Genomic DNA, 21,456 nt, shown 5'->3' on the forward strand with positions numbered 1-21,456 from the left:
GCCTCCCCACCATATGTTGGCTATCTATAAGTGTTAGAGTCTTTTGCATCATCATTGATTCTTCAATTTCCTTTCGAAGCCCCAGATACATGTCCCTCCTCAACCTTTCATACAATTGATTCTGCTTCATTTCACATCTTGCTTTTTTCATGCTGAGCCTCTCTTTGCTGAGTGTGAAAGCCCTCTTGTGTGGGACATTGACACCTATACCCATTACACGGACAGGGGGCTCTTTTGTTTCCAGAGCATCAGACAGAATGTCACATGTCCCTGAGTTACTGGAGAACCTTCCAGGGTTCTTGGAAGCCTTTAACACCACACGATACAGTTCTTCGTCATGTGAGTTTTCAAAGTAATAAGTTCTGTCGTCATGCCTCCTTGCAAGTAGTCTCTAGTGTGTTCGTCCCTGATTTCACTAAAGGCCGGTTTCCCACTGATAATCCCCAAGTGCAGGGAATCATCATAGCAATTTCCAAAGGTGGAAGTGATAAGTATGGAGTGTCGAACCCACAAGGAGTTAAAGGTAAGATCAATATTCTCTCAAGTCCTATCTGCCACTGATACGACTCTACGTACACCGAATGTTTGCTTCCATCTAGAAACGAGAAATAAAACTACATTGTGGGTATGAAGAGGATAGCTTTGTATGATATCAGAGAACTAAAATATAAAAGTTGGTGCTGTTAATATAAAGCTAGAATATATTATTATATATTATAAATAGCGAGTGTGGAATAATGATGGATCAGTGTGCGGAATTGTCCTAGGAAATTGTTAACAAGATCAGTAGTCGTCATTGTAATTTTATATGAGGGAGAGGCATAAGCTAACATATTTTATCTCCTTGGATCATATGCACTTATGATTGGAACTCTAGCAAGCATCCGCAGCTACTAAAGATCATTAAGGTAAAACCCAACCATAGCATTAAAGTATCAAGTCCCCTTTATCCCATACGCAACAACCCCTTACTCGGGTTTAAGCTTTTGTCACTCTAGCGACGCACTATAAGCGAATCATGAACGTATTGCAACACCCTACAACGGGAATCCCTCATGTGTGCGCGGCACGGAAGGCACCATAGGACAACACCAAAATAAAACATATAACTTAAACCAATCTATATCACCAATCAACCCAAAAGACAAAATAAATCTACACAAGACATCATAGGATGGCAACACATCATTGGATCATAATATGTGGCATAAAGCACCATGTTCAAGTAGGGGATTACAGTGGGGTGCGTGAGAGTGGACCATGTAAAAGAGATGAGGATGGTGATTATGAAGGTGATGTTGATGAATACGATCACCGCGGCGATGATTCCCCTGATGGCACTCTGGTGCCACCAAGAGAGAGGGGGAGCGGTTCTCCCCTTTGTGCTTCCTCCTCCATGGCCTCCCCCTTAGATGGGAAAAGGTTCTCCCTCTGGTTTTTGGCCTCCATGGCAATGGTGATCCCTCTAGATTCCTCCTCCATGGCCTCCGATGATGTTGGCCCCCTTCGGCAGGGTGCCAGAGGGGGCCTAGATTGGTTTTTCATGGCTACAGAGGCTTACGGCGGCGGAACTCCCAATCTAGGTTTGGTTCTAGAGTTTTTGGGATTTATAGGAGTGTTTGGCGTCGCGAACAAGTCAAGGGGCCCCACGAGGTGATGACAAGGATGGAGGGCGCGCCCTAGGGGGGCACCCTTTTGGTGGCCTCGGGACTCCTCTTTGGTATCTTTTTCTTCTAGTATTTTTATATTTTCCACAAATATTCTCCGTTAATTTTCAGCTCGTTCTGAGAACTTTTATTTCTGCACAAAAACAACACCACAGTAGTTCTGCCGAAAACAATGTTAGTCTGGGTTAGTTCGAATCAAATCATACCAAAATCATATGGAATTGTTGTAAACATGGCATGAATACTTCATATATTATAGATACGTCGGAGACGTATCAGCATCGCACTATTACTCCACACATCGACCGCTATCTAGCATGCATCTAGTGTACTAAGTTCATGGAGAAATAGAGTAATGCAATAAGAATAATGACATGATGTAGACAAGATCTATTCATGTAGGAATAGATCCCATCTTGTTATCCTTAATGGCAACGATTAATACGTGTCTTCCTGCCCCTTCTGTCACTGGGAAAGAACACCGCGTGACCGAACCCATCACAAAGCACCTCTTCCCATGGCAAGAAAAATCCATCTAGTTGGCCTAACTAAACCAAAGATTTGAAGAAGAAATACAAGGCTATAAGTTCATGCATATAAGAGATCAAAACTCAAATAACTTTCATGGATAAAATAGATCTGGTCATAAACTCAAAGTTCATCGGATCCCAACAAACACACCGCAAAAAGAGTTACATCAAGTAGATCTGCAAGAGACCATTGTATTGAGAATCAAGAGAGAGAGAGAGAGAGAGCGAGAGAGAGAGAGAGAGAGAGGAAGCCATCTAGCTACTAACTACGGACCCGTAGGTGTACAATGAACTACTCACGCATCAACGGAGAGGCACCAATGAGGATGATGAACCCCTTCATGATGGTGTCTAGATTGGATCTGGTGGTTCTGGAACTTGCAGTGGATGGAATTGTGTTTCGTTGACTCCCCTAGGGTTTTTTGGATTTTCGGGGTTATTTATAGAGCGAAGAGGCGGTTTGGGAGGCGACCGAGTTGGGCACAACCCACCAGGGTGCCAGGCGCACCCAGGTGGGTCGTGCTCCCCTCGAAGCCCACCTCTGGTACTTCTTTGGCCCAACAGGTGTCTTCTGGTCCAGAAAAAATCTCTAAATTTTTTTGCTACGTTTGGACTCGATTTGGTATTGATTTTCTGCGAAGTAAGAAAAGCAAAAAACAGCAAATGGCACTAGGCACTATGTCAATAGGTTAGTCCCAAAAAATGATATAAAGTTGCTATAAAATGATTGTAAAACATCCAAGAATCATAATATAACAGCATGGAACAATAAAAAATTATAGATACGTTGGAGACATATCAACATCCCCAAGCTTAACTCCTACTTGCGGTGGCTAGAATTGTGTTTCATCAACTCCCCTCGGGTTTTTGGATTTTTGGGGTATTTATAGAGCAAAGAGGCGGTGCGGGAGGCGGCCGAGGTGGGCACAACCCCAGGTGCGCCCAGGTGGGTTGTGCTCCCCTCGGAGCCCCTCTTTGGTACTTCTTTGGCCCAACAGGTGTTTCCTGTTCCAGAAAAATTCTCCAAAAAGTTTCACTGCATTTGGACTCCGTTTGGTACTAATATTCCGTGAAGTAAAAAAACAAGCAAAAAACAACAGCTGGCACTGGGCACTATGTCAATAGGTTACTCCCAAAAAATGATATAAAGTTGCTATAAAATGATTGTAAAACATCCTAGAATGATAATATAACAGCATGGAACAATCAAAAATTATAGATACGTTGGAGATGTATCACACCTCGCCATCATCGTTTGCTCGCCAACCGCCCTCGAGCGTATCTCTCCTGTAACCCTCGCCTCTCCTGTGGTCCTGCCGGATTTGCACAAAAATATGTTAGTTACTGCTCTCCATCGCGGTGAGGCATATGTTCTCGCAATCCCTCTTCCCAGTTCATTCAGTATGTTACCAAATTGGCTATATAAAATAATGGAGAGCGTATATATGTTCATTATCTACCTTCCTAACTAGTACATATAAGTTGTATTTGTTCCAATTAGTTATTATAGATTTATAGATCGTGGGTGCCAGAGTCACATAAAGTTAACAAATTAGCTTTACATTTTCAAAATTATTGCATGACAACAGCTTGCTACCAAGTTGTTAGCTTTATGCTTATCCTCCTTTCTTGAGTTTCACATTTGTTCTCTGTGGATGTCGAGTAGCAGCGACAACACTCATGCTTCAGGTGATGTATCTTCATCTGAGTCCGACAACCCTAGGTCTCTAGTAGATGGTCAGGGATCAACTAATCTGGAACGGGATAGAGCTGCAGTAATTACCCTCCCGGCCAGGACACGAAAGAACGCTACATGGACGCCCACACACCAGCCTAAAGGTGTATATGAAGTAACCGACATTGATTTAAAGTCTTGGGCTCCAACTAAACCAGATAAAGTATGCACGAGGTTCAGGAGTGTGTGTGGATTTGTTGGCAGGGCAAGGCTCAACATTAATCTGCTGGGGTTTTGGAAGGCTGGCACAGAAACACAACAAAGGATAGTGTAACATCCCAAATTTCCAATTTGGAATGTTATACATAGGTCATCATATGCATATCATATTTTATTTGCATTTTGGCTTTGTGATCCCAAAATCCTAAGCAACTCAAGGACCCATGGAGAGAGTTGGGGATTTTATTGTTTTCATATTTGGATTTTCTCAAATATTGAAAAGTGGATCATTTTGGTTTTAATTATTTTTCTCTCCAAAAATATTTCATAATTAAAATATATGAGAGGAGATAATATGAATTCTCCAAAAATAAATGAAATATTGGAGGAAAAATATTAAAACCAAATAAATATTTTATTTGGACTTTATCGCTATTTTATTTGAATTAGAAAAATATGCATTTTTCGAAATTGCATTTTTAGGCCAAGAAAATGTTAACTTTGTTCTAAATATTTTATTTAGACGGTGAATATTTGTTTTGGCATTTTTAGATTTTTATTTTCTTTTATTTAGGATTTTCTCGGCAGAACCTGTTTAAAAACCGAACAGACCAAACGGGTCGTGCCCGAGCCGGACTCCGTCCGAGCTCAGGCTTTATAAGCCACCCCGAGCCCCCCCCCCCAAGGCCCAAGTCGCCAGCGCCCCGAAACCCTAACCCACACCACCGTCCGCCGCCGCCGCCGCCCGCGCCGCCTCACCGGAGTTCGTCGCCACCGATTTGTCGCCGGTTTTTGTCGCTTTTATTTTCGGTAAAAACCTAGATCAGGTTTTTTATTAGTTTGCGTTTTATTATGGTTTTATTTGGTTTAGTTTATTTAACGAACGTTCGTTCGTTTAGATCTGTTAGTGAACGATTTTCGTTAGATTGGTTTTGTTAGCGAACGTTCGCGCCGTAGTCTTTTCTTTTTATTTTCTTCTTCGGCCAGGGACCTATCCATGATTATTTTTATCGCACATTAGCCCTTGATCTTCAAACCCTCGCCGTTTCTTAACCGTTTGTCAAAATCCAGTGAAACCAACACCAAAATCTTCTTCTTGAGACCCTCTTTCTGTTTAATCAACTTGAACAAGGTTTTTGACAAATTAAAATTTGGTTGCAAGCAGATTTGTCTATGATGTTCTTTTGACCGTAGTTTCAGTTCCGTATCTCCGTTTTGATTGATTCTTTTTGCAAATCGAACCTCTTCAGTTGAAATTTCAGTTTGTATCTTCTTATTTTAGGTTTTCCCCTTGCATCTTTTCTTGAGTGCTTATGTATGCTATTGTTTGTTTGGGCTAGAATTCCCGGAGTGCGCAGCGTGCTACTACGAGTCACTAGGTTTTGCGCATCATCAGCAAGGCAAGTAACACATTGATCATACCCCTTTATTACCCAGTTTTTATGCACTAGTTACAACCCTCAAACATTGCATGAGTATGATCTCTTAACATGTGGGTTTTGGGAAGTAGATTATCAGGTAGAACCTATTACCCGTTTTACTATCAAACCCCTGGGAGTTACTTCTACGTTATGATATTTATTGCCATGCTATGCTCGTAGACGTGGATTGGGTTTGAGTGTATCCATGATAGATGTGAGATTATTAATTAATAGTTTACTTAAGGTGGCTACTTAAACACACATCTAGGTGGATTGGTTGCGGGCACCTAGGGATATACCAGTGCTGTCCTTTTTGGTTTGCCACCCAGGCTCAAAGGGGCCATAAAATTAGTCATGCTAGAAACTTCCGTGTGCAGCCACAAGCCATTATGGGCTCTGGCATAGTTGAGTAAGTTGTGGGAAACCTTTCCATGATGGGCTAGCGAATGTAGGGGATTGTAGGTGTACCGGCCTATCTATCGGTTAAGGGGACCTCTTCGGAAAGACTATGTCTTGGTCATCCATTTCTCAAACACCATGCGGTGCGAGAAATACAACGGAGGAGATCGAGTCTTGTGGGGAAAAGTGCGCAAACCTCTGTAGAGTGTACAAACTAATCATGGTTAGTCGTGTCCCCGGTTATGGACATCTTGAGTATCTGGTTCTTGGATTATCATGTGGATCTCATAACCCTAAATAAATTTGTTGGGATGTTAATTACTTTTAATTGGGATTGAGATGGGGTTTTACCATTCTCAATGTTTTTCAACTACCATGATAGTTAAATAAAATAGATTCCTTTGTTGTAGGAAAAAATTGGCTTTTCGCAAACAACGTTATAACCATAGAGCCTCCACCAGCCATATATGCATGTAGTGATAGCATTTACTTGTTCATTGCTCTATTGTGTTATCTTGCCAGCATATTCCATGTGATGACCCGTTCCGGGCTGCAACATATCATGTTGCAGACTTTTCAGACGAAGAGTAACGTGCGCTAGGTCGTTGTCGTGCACTCAGCTATGCCGTTGGAGTTGATGGACTCACTTTATCTTCCAAACCTTCTACTGTTATCTTGTTTAGATGGCCTTAAGCCATATTTATTGTAATAAGTTCTCTTTTGAGACTATAGATGTAATAAGTGTGTGATTGCTACTCTGTTATAAATCCTTCGAAGTACTGTGTGTGTCAGCATTACCGATCTAGGGATGACACTTATGCACAGAGATTTGACCGTTTGAGGTCGGATCGCTACAAGATGGTATCAAAGCACACACTGAATGTAGGACACGACCACTAAGATGAGCCATAGGTCACTCTTCTCTACTCATTTTTGACTTCTCTCCATTTTCTACTCTGTAGGATGGTGGACACGAGGAACAAGTTTGCGTAGCTAGATGAAGACACACCTTTTGGACGACACTTGATGGAAGTCACTAGGTACCTGAACATTGGAATACCAAGCTTCACCGGGACCTACACCACCACTTTACCGGAAGAGGAGCGTTGGATGATTCTAGTTCATGTTCCAGGAAGGACATTCACGCCAGTAACCTTGCCCATAGAGTTTTCCTTTGATGCACCAACCTGGAGTCTAGGAAAGAGCATGGCAGCCCACATCACCATAGGACGCATTGACGAAGTTTATCACAAGGATCTTAAGGACACCAATTACCAGATATGTGGGTGCCGAGATGAGCAACGGGAGATGATCAGCACCAGGAAGGGCAGGTCCATTGCAGCTTACATCCAGGAGTTAAACCAGCACATTCATCGTCAGGAGAACCAAATGTGCGCAAGCATGATAGATCTGAAGAAGTTGATGACTAGGAACATGGAGCTCGAAGAGGAACTCAAGTCTACACGCGACGGGTATGAGGAGGAAATCACAATACTAATGGAGAAGAATGACAACCTGACAAGAAAGCTAGGAGTATTCATGGGAGACGCTACGCCAGGAGGAGATGACAACCATCCCAAGGACTACATCATCATCGACGACACTGACTCCAACCCTAGTGATGATGATTATGAAGACGAAGCTAGAGCAGATATCATGGAGTCTTCTACCAATCAAAATTTCTAGAAGACCACCATACTATTAGTAGTATTTTCCCCATGTATATATTAGTAGTCCGAGCACTGTAACGATAGTTAGATCGATTGTATGCCCTTGCTTGATATTGTTTTGGAGTGATATTGAATGTGTTTGTCTCATGTGCATATGGGTAGTGTTTTCTCACTAGACCTCATTCTATTCTAATCTCTCCCCTCTAAACCCATCAGATGCCTCCGAGACGTGACCCTGGATTTGCTTTCCCACCGGAACTCACTCAGTTGATCCAACAACTGATGTAGTTGCTAGTTCAGAATCAAGGCAACAGCAACACCAACAATAACAACAACCCACCGCCACCACCTCCAGTTGACAACTTAGCTCGTTTTCTGAGGTTACAACCGCCGGTGTTTTCCAGTAGCACCGATCCCATAGTTGCGGATGACTGGCTATGCAGGATTGGAAGGGAGTTAACCACTGCAGGTTGCACAGATGCTGAGAAGGTGCATTTTGCCGCACACCAATTGGATGGACCTGCAGCCTCATGGTGGGAGAATTACACAACCACTTTCCCTATAGCCAATGTTACTTGGGAGCAGTTTCAACAAGCATTCCGCACTGCTCATGTCTCAACTGGAGCTATGAGCATGAAGAAGCGTGAGTTTCACAACTTACTCCAGGGCAACCGTACTGTGGGGCAGTACATGGAGGGGTTTAGCAAGTTAGCTCGCTCTGCCCCGGATGATGTGGCCACAGATGCTGCGAAGCAAGAGAAATTTATGGAAGGGCTGAACGACGAAATGAGTGTGCAGTTGATGGTGGCAACATTTAACAACTACAAGGAGTTGGTAGATAAGGCTCTTATGATTGAAGGGAAGCAGCAGCAGATTGAGAGTCGCAAGAGGAAGTATGGACAAGGGGAGTACAATTCAGGAGCTCAGCAGAAGCCTCGTTTCACCCCGAACTCGGGAGGATTTACCCATAACCATGGAGGCCATACCCACAATGAAGTTCGCATAACCACAATGGCTCTAGGAATGGAAACGGGAATGGAGCAGGAAGCAATCAGAACCTCTCTAACCCAGCCACACCCGTCAAGAAGGACCAAAGTCACGTTACTTGTTTCAAATGCAGGAAGACTGGACACTATGCCAATGAGTGTCCTAAACTCAAGAATGGAAATGGCAATGGAAGCTCTAGGAAGAAGCCCAACCCTTTCAACAAGGGACAAGTGAACCACGTGAACGTGGAGGAGGTTGAGGAAGAACTAGATGAAATTATCGATAAGTTTTTGGTTAAGTCATTTACTGCAATAGTTCTTTTTGATACTGGTGCATCACATTCATACATATCAAGGGGATTTGTGGATAAGTATAATTTTCCCACCAAAGTTCTTAAGACACCTATGAAGTGATGATCAAGAACAAGTACCCACTGCCAATGATCAATGATTTGTTTGACTAGCTGCAAGGAGCTAAAGTATTTTCCAAGGTCGATCTTCGATCAGGATACCACCAGCTGAAGATCCGAGAGCAGGATATACCTAAGATAGCCTTCACCACAAGGTACGTGCTATATGAGTACATGGTTATGTCATTTGGATTGACTAATGCCCCTGCCTATTTCATGAGTATGATGAACAAGGTGTTCATGGAGTTCTTGGATAAATTTGTTGTGGTATTCATTGATGACATTTTGGTATACTCGAGGAATGAAGAAGAGCATAAGGAGCATTTGCGTTTAGTTCTCAAGAAGCTCAGAGAGCATCAGTTATATGCCAAGTTCAGAAAATGTGAGTTTTGGTTGAAGGAAGTTGGATTCCTTGGACATGTTATATAAGGAGAAGGTATAGCAGTAGACCCTACTATGGTTCAGTCAGTCACTGAGTGGTTGGCACCCACTTCAGTTGGAGAGATCCGCAGTTTTCTTGGACCCGCGGGATATTACCAGAGATTCATTGAGAATTTCTCTAAGATTGCGAAGCCTATGACGGAGTTGTTGAAGAAGGACACCAAGTTCAAATGGACAGATGAATGTGAGGCAAGTTTCCAAGATTTGAAGAAACGTTTGGTTACAGGCCCAGTGCTAATTCTTCCGGATATACACAAGGATTTCCAAGTGTATTGCGATGCATCTCGTTTAGGACTTGGAGGCGTGCTTATGCAAGACAGAAGAGTTGTTCCATATGCCTCGTGTCAGCTTCGACCACATGAGTTAAATTATGCCACACATGATTTGGAGTTAGCAGCTGTAGTGCATGCACTCAAGACCTGGAGACATTTTCTTATTGGAAATCATTGTGACGTGTACATGGATCATAAGAGTTTGAAGTACATTTTCACATAGAAGGAGTTGAATCTCAGGCAAAGGACATAGTTGAAGCTTATAAAGGATTATGATATGAAGCTGCACTATCGTCCATGCAAGGCCAATGTCGTAGCAGACGCTTTGAGCCGGAAGAGTTATGCCAATACCCTCGTAAGCGGAGGATTGCCAAAGGAGTTAGCCGAGGATCTCAGGGAGCTTCGTTTGGAGATAGTCCCTAGAGGTTTTGTTGCAGCATTGCAAATTTAGTCGACATTATTGGGAAAGATTCGAGAAGCTCAGAAGGATGATAAGGAGATTGCTGAGATAAAGGAGAAGATGAGCAAAGGAAAAGCAAAGGGTTTTTGTGAGGATGAGCACGACACCTTGTGGTTTGATGACCGTGTTTATGTACCCAATAATACAGGGATCAGGAAGTTGATACTTCATGAAGCTCATGACTCGCCATACTCGATACACCCCAGAAACACCAAGATGAATTTGGATTTGAAGGAGCGTTTCTGGTGGACGGGTATGAAGAAGGATATTGCCGAGTATGTAGCCATATGTGATGTATGTCAGAGAGTGAAGGCAGAACATCAAAAGCCAGCAGGATTACTGCAGCCTATGCCAATACTCGAATGGAAGTGGGACAAGCTTGGAATGTATTTCATCACCGGATTACCCAAGACCCGATCGGGATACGATTCTATTTGGGTAGTAGTGGATTGTTTGAACAAAGTGGCTCACTTTATCCCAGTGAAAACCACCTATACAAGTGCAAAGTTGGCCAAGATATATATGGCTAGGATCATATGTCTGCATGGAGTTACGAGGACTATCGTATCAGATAGGGGAACACAGTTTACTTCAAAGTTTTGGCACCAGCTGCACCAGACTTTGGGTACCAGACTAGACTTCAATACAACCTTTCATCCACAGACAGATGGACAAACCGAGAGAGTCAACCAGATTCTAGAGGACATGTTGAGAGCTTGTGCGCTCGATTATGGATCTAGTTGGGATGATAATCTGCCTTACGCAGAGTTCTCATACAACAACAATTATCAAGCTAGTCTGAAGATGGCACCTTTCGAAGCTTTGTATGGAAGAAGATGCAAAACACCGTTGATGTGGGATGAAGTTGGGCACTGCCAGTTGTTCCCACACCCCGCTGTAATACCCTACTTGAACATGGTGCTTTATGCTACATATTATGATTCAATGATGTGTTGCCATCCTATGATGTTTTGAGTAGATTTCTTTTATCTTTTGGGTTGATTGATGATATAGATTGGTTTAAGTTGTATCTTTTTTTTTGATGCTGTCCTATTGTGCCTTCCGAGCCACGCACACGTGAGGGATTCCCACTGTAGGGTGTTGCAATATGTTCATGATTCGCTTATAGTGGGTTGCTAGAGTGACTGAAGCTTAAACCCGAGTAAGGGGGTTGTTACATATGGGATAAAGGGGACTTGATACTTTAATGCCATGGTTGGGTTTTTAACTTAATGATCTTTAGTAGATGCGGATGCTTGCTAGAGTTGCAATCATAAGTGCGTATGATCCAAGGAGAGAAAGTGTGTTAGCTTATGCCTCTCCCTCATATAAAATTGCAATGACGACTACCGATCTTGTTAACAATTTTCTAGGACAATTATGCACACCGATCCATCATTATTCCACACTCGCTATTTATAATATATAATAATATATTCTAACTTTATATTAACAACACCTATTTTTATATTTTAGTTCTCCGATATCATACAAAGTTATCTCTTCATACCCACAACGTAGTTTTATTTCTTGCTTCTAGATGGAAGCAAACGTTCGGTGTATGTAGAGTCGTATCAGTGGCAGATAGGACTTGAGAGAATATTGATATTACCTTTAGTTCCTTGTGGGTTCGACACTCCATACTTATCACTTCCACCTTTGGAAATTGCTATGATGATAGCCTGCATTTGGGGATTATCAAGCTCTTTTTTGGCGCCGTTGCCGGGCAGCAATAGCGGGGGTTTGATATTCTTGTGTATGCTTGTTTGCTTTCTTCACTAAGTAGATTTTTTCCCTTTTTTATCTTTAGTTGTGGCTGAGACATACAATTTAAAAAAAATGAAAATACAAAAAAAATTACTTATCTCTTATGCCTAAAAACTTTTTCAAAAAGAGAAGTGATTGGAAGGTCATGCATTGGAGAAGTGGGGGTCGACCTTGAACACTTGTGTTTATCCTCATGGAAACAATATAGAATTTTTCATGGAAGTTTCTCAAAAATAAGTATCCCCTTGTATATATCCATTCTATTATAAAAATAATGTGCCAAGTTTTGGTTTTAGGATGTTTAAATTGCTTGTTTGGTCTGTGCAGCAGAAAAACAGAAACTTTTGTTGTAGTCTTTTAATTTTCATTCTTTACTGGAGCATGATAAAATCTTGAAAACTTTACACTGTACTGCTCTGCAAATATCTTACATTGCCCTGATTTTTTAGAATTTTTGAAGTTACAGAAGTATAGAAAGTTCCAGATTGCTGACAGATTTCGTTTTCTATGCATTGTTCACTTAATTTGATGAATCTATGGGTAGTATCAGGGGGTATGAGCCATGGTGAGGTTGAAATATATTAGATTTAATGCTAATATGAAATTGGAATGAGTTTACAACATTACCTAAAGGTAGTGATTTGCTTTATTATACTAACGGATCTCATAAAGTTTCTGTTAAGTTTTGTGTGGATGAAGTGTTTGAAGAACGAGGAGTTACCGATATGAGAAGAATAAGGAGGGGCAAAAGTTCAAGCTTGGGGATGCCCAAGGCATCCGAAGTAAATATTTCAAGGATAGTCAAGCATCTAAGCTTGGGGATGCTCCGGTTGGCATCCCATCTTTCTTCTTCAACAATTATCGGTATACCTCGGTTTTTGTTTTGTTCACATGATTTGCGTCTTTTGTGTTCATTTATCTCTTCATTTCCTTTATGCTCCATGCTAGTGTGAGATAGCCCTTCATTGATTTGTAGAATGCTCTTTATGCTTCACTTAAATCTATTGAATATGACTTTGTATAATGCTCTTTATGCTTCACTTAAATCTTTTGAGCATGGCTTTATAGAATGCTTCATGTGCTTCACTTATATATTTTGAGCTTGGATATTGATAAATATATATTATTTGTAGAATGCTCTATGAAATTCACTTATATATTTTAGAGTATCTACTACTATTACTCCACACACCGACCTCTATCTAGCATGCAGCTTGTGTATTAAGTTCATGGAGAAACGGAGTAATGCAATAAGAACAATGACATGATGTAGACCAGATGTATTCATGTAGGAATAGACCCCATCTTGTTATCCTCAATGGAAACGATCAATACATGTCTTCTTGCCCCTTCTGTCACTGGGAAAGAACACCACACGACCGAACCCATCACAAAGCATCTCTTCCCATGGCAAGAAAAATCTACCTAGTCGGCCTAACTAAACCAAATATTCGAAGAATAAATAGGTGGCTATAAGTAATCATGCATATGAGAGATCAAAAACTCAAATAACTTTCATGGATAAAATAGATCTGATCATAAACTCAAAGTTCATCGGATCCCAACAAACACACCGCAAAAAGAGTTACATCAAATAGATCTCCAAGAGACCATTGTATTGAGAATAAAGAGAGAGAGAGAGAGGAAGCTATCTAGCTACTAACTATGGACCCGTAGGTCTACAATGAACTACTCACGCATCATCAGAGAGGCACCAACGAGGATGATGAACCCCTTCGTGATGGTGTCTAGAATGGATCTGGTGGTTTTGGAACTTGCAGTGGATGGAATTGTGTTCCGTCCACTCCCCTAGGGTTTTTGGATTTTCGGGGGTATTTATAGAGCAAAGAGGCGGTTTGGGAGGCGGCCGAGTTGGGCACAACCCACCAGGGCGCCAGGCGCGCCCAGGTGGGTTGTGCTCCCCTCGGAGGCCCCCTCTGGTACTTCTTTGGCCCAATAGGTTTTTTATGGTCCAGAAAAAATCTCCAAAAAGTTTCGCTGCATTTGGACTCGGTTTGGTATTGATTTTCTGCGAAGTAAAAAAAATCTAAAAATAGCAACTAGCACTAGGCACTATGTCAATAGGTTAGTCCCAAAAAATGATATAAAGTTGCTATAAAATGATTGTAAAACATCCAAGAATGATAATATAACAACACGGAATAATAAAAAAATATAGATACGTTGGATACATATCAACATCCCCAAGCTTAATTCCTACTCGTCCTCGAGTAGGTAAATGATAAAAACAGAATTTTTGATGGGGAATGTTGCCTAACATGTTCATCACTGATACGTCCACTTTGCATCATGCTTTTATATCGATATTTTTTGCATTATGGGCTGTTATTACACATTATGTCACAATACTTATGCCTATTCTCTCTTATTTTACAAGGTTTACATAAAGAGGGAGAATGCCGGCAGCTGGGATTCTGGGCTGGAAAAGGAGAAAATATTAGAGACCTATTCTGCACAGCTCCAAAATTCCTGAAACTTCACGGAAGTCATTTTCAGAATATATAAAAAATACTGAGCACAGGAAGTTCCAGAGGGGGGCCACACCCTGGCCATGAGGATGGGGGGCGCGCCCTACCCCCCTGGGCGCGCCCCCTGCCTCATGGGCCCCCTGGTGGCCCTTTGATGCCCATCTTCTGCTATATGGAGTATTTCATTGAGGAAAAAATCATAAGAAAGCTTTCAGGACGAGACTCCGCCGCCATGAGGCGGAACCTTGGTGGAACCAATCTAGGGCTCTGGCGGAGCTGTTCTGCCGGGGAAACTTTCCTCCAGGAGGGGGAAATCATCGCCATCGTCATCACCAACGACCCTCTCATCGGGAGGGGGTCAATCTCCATCAAGATCTTCACCAGCACCATCTCCTCTCAAACCCTAGTTCATCTCTTGTATCCAATTCTTGTCTTTAAGTCTGGAATTGGTACTTGTGGGTTGCTAGTAGTGTTGATTACTCCTTGTAGTTGACGCTAGTTGGTTTATTTGGTGGAATATCATACACTCAGATCCTATATGCATATTAATACCCCTCTGATTATGAACATGAATATGCTTTTGAGTAGTTACGTTTGTTCCTGAGGACATGGGAGAAGTCTTGCTATTAGTAATCATGTGAATTTGGTATTCGTTTGATATTTTGACGAGGTGTATGTTGTATCTCCTCTAGTGGTGTTATGTGAACATCGACTACATGACACTTCACCATTATTTGGGCCTAGAGGAAGGCATTGGGAAGTAATAAGTAGATGATGGGTTGCTAGAGTGACAGAAGCTTAAACCCTAGTTTATGCGTTTCTTCGTAAGGGGCTGATTTGGATCCACATGTTTCATGATATGGTTAGGTTTACCTTAATACTTGTGTTGTAGTTGTGGATGCTTGCAATAGAGGTTAATCATAAGTGGTATGCTTGTCCAAGTAAGGACAACACCCAAGCACCGGTCCACCCACATATCAGATTATCAAAGTACCGAACGCGACTCATATGATCGTGATGAAACCTAGGTTGACGATAATTCCCATGTGTCCTAGGGAGCGCTTTTCTCTATATAAGAGTTTGTCCAGGCTTGTCCTTTGCTAAAAAAGGATTGGGCCACCTTGCTGCACTTTATATACTTTTGTTACTTGTTGCTCGTTACAAAATATCTTATCACAAAACTATCTGTTACCTATAATTTCAGTGCTTGCAGAGAATACCTTGCTGAAAACCGCTTATCATTTCCTTCTACTCCTCGTTGGGTTCGACACTCTTACTTATCGAAAGGACTACAATATATCCCCTATACTTTTGGGTCATCAAGACTCTTTTCTGGCGCCGTTGCCGGGGAGTGAAGCGCCTTTGGTAGGTGGAATTTGGTAAGGAAAAAATTATATAGTGTGCTAAAATTTACTGTCTCTTGTTACTATGGAAAGTAATCCTCTGAGGGGCTTGTTCGGGGTATCTTCACCCCGACTAGTAGAGCAAAGAGTTGCTCCCCGACCTATTGAACCTACTGAAAATGAAAATGTCTACTTTGAAATTCCTTCGGGTATGATAGAAAAACCGCTAGCTAATCCTTTTGTAGGAGATGGAACATTACATCCTGATGAGCACCTAATATATGTGGATGAAGTTTGTGGATTATTTAAGCTTGCGGGTATGCCCGATGATGTTATCAAGAAGAAGGTCTTCCCTTTATCTTTGGAGGGAGATGCATTGACATGGTATATGCTATGTGATGATATGGGATCGTGGAACTACAAACGATTGAAATTGGAATTTCATCAGAAGTTTTATCCTATGCATCTTGTTCATCGTGATCGCAATTATATATATAATTTTTGGCCTCGCGAAGGAGAAAGCATCGCTCAAGCTTGGGGGAGGCTTAAATCAATGTTATATTCATGCCCCAATCATGATCTCTCAAGAGAAATGATTATCCAAAAAATTTATGCTCGGCTTTCTGATAACAATCGCACCATGCTCGATACTTCTTGTGCTGGCTCTTTTATGATGAAGACTATTGAATTCAAATGGGATTTATTGGAAAGAATTAGACACAACTCTGAAGATTGGGATCTCGACAAAGGTAAGGAGTCAAGTATGACACCTAAGTTTGATTGTGTTAAATATTTTATGGATACCGACGTTTTCCGTAAATTTAGCACTAAATATGGACTTGACTATGAGATAGTAGCTTCTTTCTGTGAATCTTTTGCTACTCATGTTGATCTCCCTAAGGATAAGTGGTTTAAATATCATCCTCCCGTAGAAGTTAAAGTAGTTTCACCTATTAAAGTTGAAGAAAAGACTATCACTTATAATGTTGATCCTATTGTTCCTACCGCTTATATTAAGAAACCACCTTTCCCTGTTAGAATAAAGGATCATGCTAAAGCTTCAACTGTGGTTCGTAAAAAGCAATATTAGAACCTATACACCTCGTGAGCAAGTTAAAGTTGAACCTAATATTGCTATTGTTCAGGATCTCTTGGCTGATAATATTGATGGGCATGTTATTTATTTCTGTGATGAAACTTCTAGAATTGCTAAACCTTGTGCTAAAGATAAACATAGACCTATGGTAGGCATGCCTGTTATTTCTGTTAAAATAGGAGATCATTGTTATCATGGCTTGTGTGATATGGGTGCTAGTGCTAGTGCAATACCTATTGACTGATACAAAGGAATTATGCATGATATTGCACCTGCTGAGTTAGAAGATATTGATGTCACAATTAAACTTGCCAATAGAGATACTATTTCACCAATTGGGATTGTTAGAGATGTTGAAGTCTTGTGTTGGGAAAACTAAATATCCTACTGATTTTCTTGTTCTTGGTTCCCCACAAGATAGTTTTTGTCCCATTATATTTGGTAGACCTTTCTTAAACACTATTAATGATAGGATAGACTTCAAAAAGGATGTTATTACTATTGGTTTAGGTGATATGTCTCATGAGTTCAACTTTTCTAAATTTCATAGACAACACCGTGAAGAAGAATTGCCTATTAAAGATGAAATTATTGGTCTTGCTTCTATTGCCGTACCTCCTAGTGATCCTTTAGAACAATATTTACTAGACCATGAAAATGATATGTTTATGAATGAAAGAAGGGAAAGAGATGAGGTGTTCTTTAAACAGGGACCTATTCTGAAACACAACTTGCATGTTGAAATCTTAGGGGATCCCCCTCCACCCAAGCGTGATCCCGTGTTTGATCTTAAACCTTTCCCTGATACTCTTAAATATGCTTATCTTGATGAAAAGAAGATATATCCTATTATTATTAGTGCTAACCTTTCAGAGAAGGAGGAAGAAAAATTATTGAAAACTCTAAAGAAGCACCGTGTTGCTATTGGATATACTCTTGACGATCTTAAGGGCATTAGTCCCACTCTATGTCAACACAAAATAAATTTGGAGAAAGATGCCAAACCAGTTATTGATCACCAACGATGACTGAATCCTAAGATGAAAGAAGTGGTAAGAAAACAAATACTAAAGCTCCTTGAGGCAGGTATAATTTATCCCGTTGCTGATAGTCAGTGGGTAAGTCCTGTCCATTGTGTTCCTAAGAAGGGAGGTATTATTGTCGTTCCTAATGATAAAGATGAATTAATTCCGCAAAGAATTATTACAGGTTATAGGATGGTAATTGATTTCCGCAAATTAAATAAGGCTACTAAAAAAGATCATGAACCCTTACCTTTTATTGATCAAATGCTAGAAAGATTATCCAAACATACACATTTTTGCTTTCTAGATGGTTATTCTGGCTTCTCTCAAATACTTGTATCAGTTGATGATCAATCTAAGACCACCTTTACTTGTCCTTTCGGTACTTTTGCTTATAGACGTATGCCTTGTGGTTTATGTAATGCACCTGCTACCTTTCAACGATGCATGATGGCTACATTTTCTGATTTTTGTGAAAAGATATGTGAGGTATTCATGGATGATTTCTCCATTTATGGATCCTCTTTTGATGATTGCTTAAGCAACCTTGATCGAGTCTTGCAGAGATGTGAAGAAACTAACCTTGTCTTGAATTGGGAGAAATGCCACTTTATGGTTAATGAAGGTATTGTCTTGGGGCACAAAATTTCTGAAAGGGGCATTGAAGTTTATAAAGCTAAAGTTGATGCTATTGAAAAGATGCTGTGTCCCAAGGACATCAAAGGTATAAGAAGTTTCCTTGGTCATGCCGGTTTTTATAGGAGGTTCATTAAGGACTTCTCAAAAATTTCTCGGCCTCTGACTAATTTATTACAAAAAGATATATCGTTCGTCTTCGATACTGATTGTGTAGAAGCATTTGAAATACTTAAGCATTGATCTCTGCACCTATTGTTTAGCCACCTGATTGGGATTTACCTTTTGAAACTATGTGTGATGCTAGTGATTATGCTGTAGGTGCTGTTCTAGGGCAAAGAGTTGATAAGAAATTAAATGTTAGTCAATATGCTAGTAAAACTCTAGACAATCCCCACAGAAATTATGCTACAACTGAAAAAGAATTCTTAGCAGTTGTATTTGCTTGTGATAAGTTCAGACCTTATATTGTTGATTCTAAAGTAACTATTCACACTGATCATGCTGCTATTAAATATCTTATGGAAAAGAAAGATGCTAAACCTAGACTTATTAGACGGGTTCTCCTCCTACAAGAATTTGATCTGCATATTATTGATAGAAAGGGAGCTGAGAACCCCGTTGCAGACAACTTGTCTAGGTTAGAAAATGTTCTTGATGACCCACTACCTGTTGATGATAGCTTTCCTGATGAACAATTAAATGTCATAAATTCTTCTCATACTGCTCCATGGTATGCTGATTATGCTAATTACATTGTTGCTAAATTTATACCACCTAATTTCACATACCAGCAAAAGAAAAAGTTTTTCTATGATTTAAGACATTACTTCTGGGATGATCCACATCTTTATAAAGAAGGAGTAGATGGTGTTATCAGACGTTGTGTGCTTGAGCATGAACATGAACAGATCCTACGCAAGTGTCACTCCGAGGCTTATGGAGGACACCATGCTGGAGATAGAACTGCACATAAGGTATTGCAATCTGGTTTTTATTGGCCTACTCTCTTCAAGAATGCCCGTAAGTTTGCCTTATCTTGTGATGAATGTCAAAGAATTGGTAATATTAGTAGACGTCAAGAAATGCCTATGAATTATTCACTTGTTATTGAACCATTTGATGTTTGAGGCTTTGATTATATGGGGCCTTTTCCTTCCTCTAATGGATATACACATATTTTAGTTGCTGTTGATTACGTTACTAAGTGGGTAGAAGTTATTCCAACTAGTAGTGCTGATCATAACACCTCTATTAAGATGCTTAAAGAAGTTATGTTTCCGAGGTTTGGAGTCCCTAGATATCTAATGACTGATGGTGGTTCACATTTTATTCATGGTGCTTTCCATAAAATGCTTGCTAAGTATGATGTTAATCATAGAATTGCATCTCCTTATCACCCACAGTCTAGTGGTCAAGTAGAATTGAGTAATAGAGAACTCAAATTAATTTTGCAAAAGACTGTTAATAGATCTAGAAAGAATTGGTTCAAGAAACTTGATGATGCGTTATGGGCCTATAGATCTGCATATAAAAATCCTATGGGTATGTCTCCGTATAAAATGGTTTATGGAAAAGCATGTCACTTACCTCTCGAACTAGAACATAAGGCTTATTGGGCTATTAAAGAGCTCAATTATGATTTCAAACTTGCCAGTGAGAAAAGGTTATTTGACATTAGCTCACTTGATGAATGGAGAACCCAAGCCTATGAGAATGCCAAATTGTTAAAGAAAAGGTTAAAAGATGGCATGACAAAAGGATACAAAAGCGTGAGTTTAATGTAGGTCATTATGTATTGCTATACAACTCTCGTTTAAGATTTTTTGCAGGAAAGCATCTCTCTAAATGGGAAGGTCCTTACGTTATCGAGGAGGTCTATTGTTCCGGTGCCATAAAAATCAACAACTTCAAAGGCACAAACCCGAAGGTGGTGAACGGTCAAAGAATCAAACATTATATCTCAGGCAATCCTATAAATGTTGAAACCAATGTTATTGAAACCGTAACCCCGGAGGAATACATAAGGGACACTTTCCGGAACGTTTCAGACTCCGAAAAGGAATAGGTATGTGGTACCGTAAGTAAACCGACTCCAAAACAGTTCTAATGGCAATTTTTCTCCGTTTTGGAATATTTAGAAAAATAGAAAAATAAGAAGCTGTCCGGGAAGGACATGAGGGCTCCACGAGGGTGGAGGGCACGCACTACCCCCCTGGGCACGCCCCCTGCCTCGTGGGCACCTCGTGCGCTCTCCGGACTCCGTTTTCTTGCATGTTACGTATTTTGGTCGGTAAAAAATCATTATATAACCTCCCGAAAGTTTTGACCACAGTATCATGCAAAAATCTCCTGTTCTTGTTTCGAGCTATTTTTGCTGTAGATTAGAGCAATATGTCGTCCCAGGATTCGGAAGGAGAGAGCTATGTGGTTGATTATCTTGTAGATCCTAAGGTCTATGGGGACGTGGAGCGTTGCGGTTGGGCTACGGAAGAAGAAGAGGACTATGAACCCAGGGAAAAGGAGGAGACGAGTTCAGATGAAGATGAAGTCCCATTACCTCAACTTGGGGACATGCATGTGGAGTTCAAAAAGTCAAGCCTCCCCGATAGAGCAAAGAAACCTAAGATCGAGTTTATCCCTTTTCGCCTCTTGCAGGAAAACAAACAGGAATTATGCAAGAAGATATTAAGCCTTGGAAACTCTATCCTCAAGCGCAAATTAAGGAAGAAGCCTACGCCATCAACAAAACCAACACCCTCTCCACCAACAAAGAAGAATTGAGTATCTGGTATGGGCACTCCCCTTGGAAACTGCCAATCTTGGGGGAGTGCCCCAGTATCGTATCACCATCACTTCTATCTTTACCGTTTTTCTTAGTTTGATCCTTTTGGTAATATCTTGATCTAGTAGCATAAAGTTTTAGTATGATCTAGTTGTGAGTTTTGCT

Source organism: Triticum dicoccoides, chromosome 3A (genome assembly GCF_002162155.2).
Source record: "Triticum dicoccoides isolate Atlit2015 ecotype Zavitan chromosome 3A, WEW_v2.0, whole genome shotgun sequence".
In the NCBI taxonomy this organism is placed as follows: domain Eukaryota; kingdom Viridiplantae; phylum Streptophyta; class Magnoliopsida; order Poales; family Poaceae; genus Triticum; species Triticum dicoccoides.